Source organism: Oculina patagonica, chromosome 3, assembly GCF_052425735.1.
Source record: "Oculina patagonica isolate OP01 chromosome 3, crgOcupat, whole genome shotgun sequence".
Classification (NCBI taxonomy): domain Eukaryota; kingdom Metazoa; phylum Cnidaria; class Anthozoa; order Scleractinia; family Oculinidae; genus Oculina; species Oculina patagonica.
Window position 1 is genome coordinate 16,065,635 of NC_135760.1, and position 10,652 is coordinate 16,076,286.

General features: G+C 40.9%; 1 pseudogene; it reads right to left on the reverse strand.

Moving 5' to 3' along the window:
- Nucleotides 1-5,960: 5,960 nt before the first annotated feature.
- Nucleotides 5,961-6,546, reverse strand: LOC144645860 (uncharacterized; annotated as a pseudogene).
- Nucleotides 6,547-10,652: the final 4,106 nt, after the last annotated feature.

Consider the following 10,652-nt stretch of genomic DNA (forward strand, 5'->3'; position numbering starts at 1 on the left):
GCTTCTGAAGATTACCCAGTGTGGATCAAGCGAGTTCCTGCTTGGTTGCAAAAGCTTTTACTGGATTCTAACCATACGTCGGACACGCATGTTTACCGTGAAATTTCTGAGCGCTTGGGAGAGATTACTTGTGTTTTAGACTTTGGAATTGACACTTTTAGAACTATAAAGGATAGACGTACTTTTGACGATGCTCGCTTACAATTCTATCGTGATAGTGGCTATCGACCGGACTTGACCGCTTTTCCGGCTCCTACTGCTGTTGATCTTCCGTCTCTTATGGCGTCTGTCGAACCAGCGTGTTTTCCGAAGAGACTTAGTTAGAGGAGTCCAAAGCAAAAAATCCAAAAAATCCAAAAAAAAATCCGTGTTTTGTGTCTGTGGTTATGTTTCCATGTTCCTTTGTCTAATGTGTTGTTCTATGTTGAGGTTCACCTGTGGGCAGTGTGAATTCTCCTATCCTTCCATGTTTCGTCTGAGTCTTTTCTAGATCTGTTTCCATGTCTGTAGTCTGGCCCGGGGAGAGGCCGAGTTCGTTGCTCGGGTGACTTTTGACGTCCTTGTGGACCCTCTTCCCGGTTTGCGCGTGTTAGCATTGCACTACGCTATCACCTGCACCAAAAAAAAAAAAAAAAAAAAAAAAAAAAGATACGGCTAAACCTATATGGCGCTTAACACCTTTTAATAACAACTTATAACGATAGTCGCTATCCCATGTCAAATCGTGGCCGAGAAGCTTATGCATATGTTTTATGCTACTGAGGTGGTTAAGAATAGTACCGTACGCTCGGCCGAGTGACACAAGATAAGCGACATATCGTGTAATTAATGTAACGTTAACTGGAAAAGGAGCGGATGAAACCGCATTGCAAAATGTACTGTAGCTCTTGAGGTGACGGGTTTTATAATCAAAACAAGAAGTCACGTACGGGTACACGCAGGCGATAAAAATATCTCTAGACGCGTGTCCTTAGTAACGCAATTTTGAACTGTACAGTTTGAATATTGTAATGCAATTCTTGTAACGGTTTTTAGTCACCCTGAAAAAATGTACTCGAAATGTAGGTGTTAAAGGAAAAAAGTTAGCGTTTGTCATCATTTGTGATGCTTACTGGGTACCTAAATCGTTCAATGAGGTCCGGAGGCACTCCCAGCTAAAAGTGACGGAGATTGTAACGGATGTTTTCAAAGGAGCTGTTGAAAAGCATCGTGGGAGGTGTTTAGCGCTTTGGTATCCGGAACAAGTGGTTTTTGAATCAGGGTCCGTAGTCGTCCTTAGTAGTCGTCGGGGGTGGCTTAGTCGTCGGAGGTGACGTAGTCGTCGGAGGTGGCGTAGTCGTCGGAGGTGGCTTAGTCGTCGGAGGTGGCGTAGTCGTCGGAGGCTGCTCAGTCGTCGGTGGTGGCACAGTCGTCGGTGGTGGCACAGTCGTCGGAGGCTGCTCAGTCGTCGGAGGCTGCTCAGTCGTCGGTGGTGGCACAGTCGTCGGTGGTGGCACAGTCGTCGGAGGCTGCACAGTCGTCGGAGGCTGCACAGTCGTCGGAGATGGCGCAGTCGTCGGAGGTGGCGCAGTCGTCGGAGGCTGCTCAGTCGTCGGAGGCTGCTCAGTCGTCGGAGGTGACGTAGTCGTCGGTGGTGGCACAGTCGTCGGAGGCTGCTCAGTCGTCGGAGGCTGCACAGTCGTCGGAGATGGCGCAGTCGTCGGAGGTGGCGCAGTCGTCGGCGGTAACGTCGTTGGTGGCACTGAAAACGAAATTAAAGAAAGTTTATTTGGAAAGGAAATTTGGGTGAGTATTAAGCGTTTTTCGTTTATGTTACACTCGCCCTTATCGACCCTTATGTGCACGATAATATGTACTTATTGACTGAGTGGGATGGCGCGAGGTCCTTGCGTCCTGACCGAGAGCCAAATATTTTCCCGTCCAGCCCGACCTAACTCAGTCAATAAGCATTTTATCATATGATCAATGAATTTGTTTTTGTTTTTCTTTCGTGGATACGCGCATTTTGGAAAAGCCAATGGTAGCTCGTAATTTGTTTGGGAAGCCAGTAAAGGGCATTTGAACTGCGATGTGCGCACAAAGTTTTTGAACTTTTGTTAAAATTGTCAACCAAATCTCCGAGTTTTAGCTCCATTCCAAGAGGATTTAAATCCGACTAAATTCCTCGTACATGAGTGCAGTTAGTAGAAATTTCAAAGGAAACGTTTACGAAGGACTACAACAAAGAATTTTCACGACGTTTCGGCTAGTCGTGCTCGTCTCAGCGAAGACTGAATTTATCCTGATTGAACAACTTAGCGACGTTTCTTCTGAGCCGAAATTCACAATTGGTTTGAACGGGAGGATTAATAAATTTTCCACCAAGAAGGATTTTTTGAAAATCGCGAAAATCGCGAAAATTAAGTCCCGCGAAAATAAGTAACAATAAGGAACAAGTGAAGTTTGTTTACCTACAACTCCTAGCGCCTCTGTTCCAGATCTGGCTGAATATTTCAAGTCTGTGTTACCAGGTCCGTACGCAGCGATTAATAGTCCCATCAGCACTATAATAACCGCTATTATGAACACAAACAGTAAAATTTGCCATACACGTAAAGTGCATTTCTTGTTCATAAAATTGTATGAACAACGACATCTCTTCTTTGGCTGATGCTGTTGGTTTGTTAAATCATACCCCTCGCTAACAGTAAGCGTTGTTGAATTATTGAACGCCTGCATGTCGCACGTTTGCTTGTGTGTTTAGGTTAAACGCGAAATAAAATAAGCCTGAATTCTTCAGAAAAGGCTTATGTAGTACAGGAATGTTTTACTGGCGAAATGTGACCCCCTACCTAAGATTAGCTGGGATTAAATTATAAAATGTTTGTTTTACATTTTTTTTGTAAATCGCAGAAAGCTAAATAAAGAGATTTCATAGCCGAAAATAGCAGCAGCGACGACAGTATTTTCTTTGCGCGCATAAACACACGTATTTCTGTAGCTTACAAGTGAGGAAAAACAATTAAACGTCTGGGAATTAAGGTCGCGCAGGACCCTTGCAATCATTAGTATGTATTTATTTAAAGAGTATGCACGAACTGCGACGACTAAAGCCGACAACAAACGAAATATTCATAAGATTGTTTGTTTTTAAAGTTCTTTGTACAAGTAATTACCAGCAATTGTTCTTAGCTTTGTGCCCCGTGCGCTGGAACATGGAAAATTATAATAATTAAATTCACAGCTTTGAATATATCATACGTTGTTGTAAACATTGACTAGGAAGGTCTTCGGAAGCCTCAAAATCTGCAATTTTGCGTCCAAGTTTTCTCCGCCGACATAGAATTTCAAGAGTTGATTCGCGAGGAACATAAACTTGGTGTACTCTATTGTACTATGACAAGAGCGAATTTTTAAATTTCTTTCTCAAAATGAAAATAGCATGTTTCAAAGTTTAGATTTCACATTTTTACTCTTTTGAAGCCATTAACTTGTAGCAGTTTTTGAAATTGAAAATTTCGTTCTTGTCATAGCACAAAAAAGGTTATGATTTATCACTAGGTTATATAATCATTTAATTTGGTGCGCTGTTCTAGCTGAAAACTTGGACACAAAGCCGAGTTATCTGCAGTCGAACATTTAAGGGCTTGTAACATCACAGTCAACGGTCATCTCTCAGTATTAGGACAATCATAATGTCATTCCATCATCCCCTAATATCCTTGATAAATTTTAGAGGAGTCGATGTTCAAAATGTAGCGAATTAAAGCTTAACAAGATAGCATTCCGTCAAGAAATTTGGCTAATGAATTTATTAATGAGCAAGGGTCCTGCGCGACCTTAAAACGACTAGATATTTTGACTATCACTTCACCGAAAACCAACGCAATTCAATACGTGACATTCTTAGGCTAAACCATTACATTGCGATTACATCACTCGGCTCACAGTGAGCTCAGCCTTTAGGTCACCATTTTTTTCGTGGAATTCTACAATATATGTGGAAGTTTGTACAAGTTAGTTGCATGAGAGGTAGCAGATGAAATAGCCTACGTTTTGCAGCTGGAGTATCGCTGGAACAGTTCTTATTGGTTAATGGGCTCCTGTACAGAGCGTGTAAATTTATAAATCAACGAAAAAATCAGGCTGGATTAACAGTAAATATATCTTATTAGACATTTTAGTGTGTAGTAATCGCTGTTTAGTGTGTAATATCGCTGTGGAGTCTTGCAGCCTTGCGTCTTTGAGTCTTGAGATCTCTTGCGTCAAATACAAATGACGCACGCTCCTAAAATCGGACTTGGCCATCCCCCCAGAGTTAGCGTTCTTGGTGCTGACCAAAAGAAACGGCGGGCTCAGGAGACGAGATCGAGCCCTTGTCCACTCCTCCCTTTCCTTTCCTGTTTGTGGCCAAATCAGCTCCTCTCCTTTCGCAAATCCTTGCTATAAACTATGATATAGTCAAAAACACTTTGGGAGTGGCCAAACTTGGTCTACAAGGAAACCAATTTACTGTTTGCTTCAGTCACTCTAGCATCTTAAAGAAGTGCCGCTGACAAACTAATCTGTATATCAACCTTGGAAAAGATGGCGTACTGTACCCATATACACTGTATTTTGCGCATTGTGTAGAAAAATAGGAGCAATGAGAAATATGTCCGCTCGTATTATATTTTCAAAAACTCATTAATAATTCATAAAGAAAATACAAAGGAAATTAATGTTTAATGAGTGTCTTTATATCTGATAAAGACACGGCTAAACTTTACGTCCAATTTTCTAGGCCAAAATAACCCCAAATCTAAATATTAGTGCAAGAATGAGTTGATCTACATCAGAAGATTTTGAAGCCGTTCAATAAATTCGCAGTTCATGTTTTATCAAGTCTAAAACATTGGCTGCGCCTCGTGTTTTAAACTTGATAAAACACTGCTGCTCATTTATTAAACATTACTTAAACTATCGAATAGTGGATTTATCATTCCACGTATATATTATTTCAAGCTAAAGGTCGTAAACAAGTCAAAGTTTGGATCATTTAGTTCCACCATTTTGGTCCGCATTCTGCGCTTTCCGTCCGTATATTTGCCACCGGCTTTCATTTTGGGCATTCTCTTGACCTGATATGGTAAAATGGCGTTATAGTGGAATAATAAAAATCAGTATCTATTGCTTGAAAATTTTCTTTGTTTGCACATTTTCACTTGCGCGTGCAACGCGGGTCGACAATCAACAGGACACTGTGGTTGCACTGAGTTCAAAATGGGTGGAGTATTGCTGTCATAAACCAGACGAGTAGACAATTCGATTTTTTTAAGTGAATCGAATATTCATTGTGTGCATGATAACTGCAAGGTGGTTCTTCTTCTTCTTCTTCTTCTTCTTCTTCCTCTAATCTCAAGGTTAGGGGGATGAAGGGAGGTTGCCCAATACTGTCGACCTGATACGATTCGAAAATAACGTTTTATACAACTCGTACGAGTGGACAAGTTGTATCGACTGAAAGAATTGAAAGAACTTAACTCAACTCATGACCCTTTTATTTCTTACTTTTACATCATCTTATTATGAAGGACACCCTTATTGGCCGTTCCGAGGTTGCGTAGGGAACTGGGGCGAGTTTCAAATTTTAAGTAATTGATAATCCGACACCACCACATAAAAGATCACGGTGAGATTGGTCATTTGACCGAGTTCGATGCTTTCAGGATAAACAGAAACGAAGTTATGGACCTTGAAACATGGTAAAATCCATACAAACGTCTCTTATTGTGAGCCAGCGTCCCCCAAAACCATATAAACTCTTAAAATTTTTATCCGTTTTGGTACAGCTGTAAAATCCTGCCAAAGATCCATGATTTGAAAGAAACTTAGATGAAAATCACTATGTTTGCCCATTTTAAAGAGTATTACCATTTACCATTTCAGTAGTTTAGCTGAACAGTCAACATTTTCTTCCAATCTGTATTCCCATCTACGGACTAAACTATTGCTGTGACGCCTGGTTCTGACTTAAGGGGAGACATCAGGAGTTTGAACACGTGCCAGCCACCTGAGCCAATCATCTCCGCAGAGCCCAACCAGTTGTCACTGCTGTCATGCGTTGGGGGTGATCGCTTGTAGAATTTGTCATTGCTGACGCCATACAAGTCGCCGTCCGCCATGAAGAAAAGTAACTCAAAACTGTTCCAGCCTCCAGTGCCAATGAGCGTGGATGATCCCAGCCAGTTGTCATTAACAGCAGCGGAAGGACTACTCTTGTGAAACTTGCCGTTTTCCACGCCGTAAAAAATTCCCTTTGGATCGAAGAAGAGGAATTGGAAGACGGACAATCCAACGTATCCTACCAGTGTGGCAGATCCAAGCCAGATGTCAAGACCGTATGCTGGCGGGAGCCTCTTGTAAAACTTGTCGTTGTAAACCGGCGCCATAGAGCATTCCTTCAGGATCGAAGAAAAGGAATTGGAAGCCAGTCCATCCTTCAAGTCCGATAGTTGTGGTTTTGGTGATCCAATCATTATCCGAAGCACCATCAGGAAGTGGCCCTTTGTAGAACTTGTCATTCATCACTCCATACAATTTACCATTTAATTGGAAGAACAGAAACTTGAAGTCGTCCTAATCTTCTTTTCCTATGGCGGTGGCATGTCCACCCCAGTTGTCACTGGCGTACGAAGGAAGAATTATCGCGAGTAGTTTACCATCACTCGGTACTCCAAACAACAGATTCTGGAAAATTAGAACGCTGAAAAAAACCCAGACAAATCTAAAAATATTAATCTGCTTTAGAACATTTTGGTATGCCAAGAAATGCAGAAGTTTGTTTTAGTTTTTCTTGCCACAAAACGGGCACGCCAAATAGACTTCACAAGAGAAAGCAATGGTTATATTTTGATGAAGATTATATCTAAACGGTTTGCCCAATAAACCAACCAGATCTGACAAACCAGAGACCAGACGCACCAATGACAGAACAAAAGGAACTCTGAGTGAAGAGAAAAAAAATCCAGCTCTTTTGGGAGCCACCGAATAGAAAACTTGTTTCCACCAGTGCTTAACGTTGACTATTTTCTGAAGCCGCCCGCTTTATAGAAAAAAAATTCATATGATTTCCACCAGTTCCTGAGTTTTGATTGGTTAACAGGCAATGGTATATGAGCTCATATACCGTTCACCATAAATATGGTAGCCGATACGCGTCAACAAAAGCAGCTGGGGAGCTCAAATATTGCAATTCGTTGGGCGTTTTTAATAAAACAATTATTCCACTCGCGCCTGTTGGATATGAGATCGTTTTATACAATAACCGAGTTACTGCGCGCGTTTTGATTGGTCGATGCCTGTCATCTATTAGAGTACAGACGCACTGACGACGTCACTGTGTGGTGTGACTCGCGCACGTGATCAGAGTTCATAGTCCAAATCAGTGTTGTCGGCAATGCCTTTTTTTAAAACTCGCGGGGCTACAACAGAACGAAAAATTTTAGCTTAATTATTAATCTACAGTAAGAAACAATCCGCCAAGAATCGTTCACCGTTCAGAACATTTAACTTGGCTAAAAAAGCTTGATGTAAACAGTGAATGATTCCAGAAATTATCGAAATCTGTCCGAGTTTGTCCGATGTTGAACAGTTGGACGACGCCACGGCAAATCCATGAATGGCGGTTGAACATTAACGCTTCTCTTGAAACGCTAAGTGAAAAGTTTACAGATTTGTACAACTTTCCAAATGGAATAAAGGTTAGTTTTTTCGTTCATGTTTCTAATTTTCCATTATTCTGTTCATTAAATCGGTTTACTAGTGCTTCATGGTTACGGAAAACTTAAGCTTGAAATGAAAACAACTTTTCACCACCGTTTGTACGCGGCTTTGCCTATACTGAAGTGTAATGTAATCTTCTGTTATTGTATAAAACAAATAGATTCCATTTTGGCGTGGGTCTGTTTCAGTTGTACGTCAAAATGTGGTAAGAACATCAGTGACCCACTCGCCTAACGTCTCGTGGGCCACTTTTTTGTTCTTACCACATTTTGACGTCATCTGTGATCTATTTAAACAATTGAGTGTTTCTGTCGAGGAACTATCGGCTGATAGTTGCCCCGCGGAAATTTGATGTTCTTACATCAGATATTAGCTAATATGCTAATATGAACGGCATATGCTGATATTTTCCAACGGCATATGCTGATATTAGCTAATATGCTAGTTTTAAGAACATCAAATTTCCAAGGGGCAACTATCAGACCGATAGTTCCGAGACTGAAACACTCTATCGTTTTTATTGTTCACCACTAAACTTTTTTCCGCGCGCCCATTCAAAGACGAGCATCGTAAATTATTATTTTTTTCAGGATAAAAAACTCAATTGAAAGCCGACATTTAACAAACAAACAAAAAAACAGAGAAGAAACCCACTTACCCCTATTCAGACCGGGGGGGGGGGGGGCTTTGAGGCCCGCGCTGACTTTGAACTCTTATAACTTTTTTAAGATTTAACAAAACGCTGCCAAACTTTCCGAGTTTTCCTAAAATTTAACTGGCAATAATTTGGTAGGGTTGGATGATGTGTCAGGAACTTGACATCACCATGGCAACGGCATTTTTACAGGAATGTTTTCCCAAATTTGTAATTTTGCGTGTTTCTCTTAATAAAAATCAACTTAAATGAAATTTTTTACATTTTTACGGGTTTAAAGCACATTTTTATTGATTTTGAGTACTTTGCAGTAACTTTGGGTGGTTTTCTGGCATTTTGGAAAAATTTTGAAATCCAAGATGGCAGATCCACAGATGGCGGCTGTTTTGACATCATGATGAAATTGTCACGTGATGTAACGTCACCATCCCACGTGACGTATACCAAAAGAAAGCTGTTTGGACATACAATACATCCTAAAAGTTTCATTGGGATTGCTTAAAAATTCTCGAGGTTACATACGGGGGGCTTCCGAAGCCCCCCCGGTTAGAGAAGGTCCAAAAAAGACCGGTCTGAATAGGGTTAATGCAGTGAATTTGGTTGTTTTTTTTTTGTCTACAGACACGCTTGTTTACAAAAGATTTCACTGACGGGCACTACCGTAAATGATCTAATAAACGCCAGGGGCGTCTATTAAATTTTAGGGGTCCTAGCGAGGGCGTTAAATAGATATGAGGCTTTTATTTGAGAGAGGCGTTTATTTCACTTCAACTGCAACAACGTCAACAAAACAAATAAGACGCGTAGTTTGCTCGCGAAGTAAGATAGAAAACAGAGTTTGTGGGTAGGATACTAATCTATTCTTCGCTAATGCAAAGCCTACAAATGTAATTCAAAGTTCGGTATCGATGTCTTCATCGTCACTGGGGTCATTCATGTTGGCATCGTTGGCCTCTTCGATGTCCGAGCGTTCCGAGTCAAGCAAGAAAGTAAATTGAGTGATTTTACTCTGTGGAGCGTCTCCCTGGTTTTTGAGGCGATTCTTGGGGGGGGGGGCCGTCTATTAGACACGGGGCGTTTATTAGAGGGGGCGTCTAATACAAACATAACACCTCAGGGGAGGCGTTAATTAGATACGGGGCGTTTATTTGAGAGTGGATAGTGCCCTCCGCGGATGAACACTATCGTGTCACGTGATTAATTTAAACCAATCAGAATCGGAGAAAATTTAGTGTTGAACTTTAAAACTGAACAGACGCACGGCAAAATGGAATCTATTTGTTAAATAGCCAACGCGCACTTGTTTCGGCGGCTCAAGGATTAAAGAACAAGGTATATTTATGTGTAGCGTGCTTGTTTAAGCTCAAGGATTAAAAAACGAGATATATTCACGTGTAGAGCTCTTGTTTCGACTCACGGATTAAAGAGCCACGTACCTTATTATAGGAATATATTCATGCGTACCGTGCTTGTTTCGGCTCAAGCATTAAAGAACGACGAACATTCATGTGAGAGAGCGCTTATTTAAGCTCATGGATTAAAGAAGGACGTATATTCATGTGATAGCGCGCTTGTTTCGGCTCATGGATTACAGACCGAAGTAAGTTTCGGCACTTGGCTAAAGAGATGCATTTTTCCAGTTGACAGGTTATTTAGTCGAATCGAAAATAGAAGGGGCGGGGTGGGGGTTGAGAAATCTCAAGCAAGCTATCCGGATCTGTGCTAGCGGAGGAAGGGGCAGGGCCGTAACCAGACCTTTGCTATAGAGGTGGCAAGATCTTGCTAGTTGGTTGTGGGCGCATGCCTTTTAAAAAAACTATTGAAATATAGAAGCTACCAATCTCTTTCAGATACATTTTTCATGAGGTATTTCTTGAAAAATCAATCTTGTTCAACTGGGGATTATTTTCCCAACAAAAGCTTGTTTTTAACTTTGGGTAAAATTTAGACGAGGCAAGTGCCTCGTCTTGCCTCTTGCTAGTTACGGCCTTGAGGGTTCATACGTAGAATATCAACTCCCGTATATCAAACAATTACCTCCATTACACAAGCCATCAAAAAATTAATGAATTCTCCAAATTGTTATGTTAATATTCAACTGACATAGTTTATTTTGTCATGTTTAGCTTTACGTAATAATTAACTGATGTAACATATTTCTTTTTCATTTTTACCTAATTTCGATATAATTACCAGTCTTGCTTTAGCAATACTTTTAGCAATACTTGTTTTAGCAATGCTTTTGCAATACTCT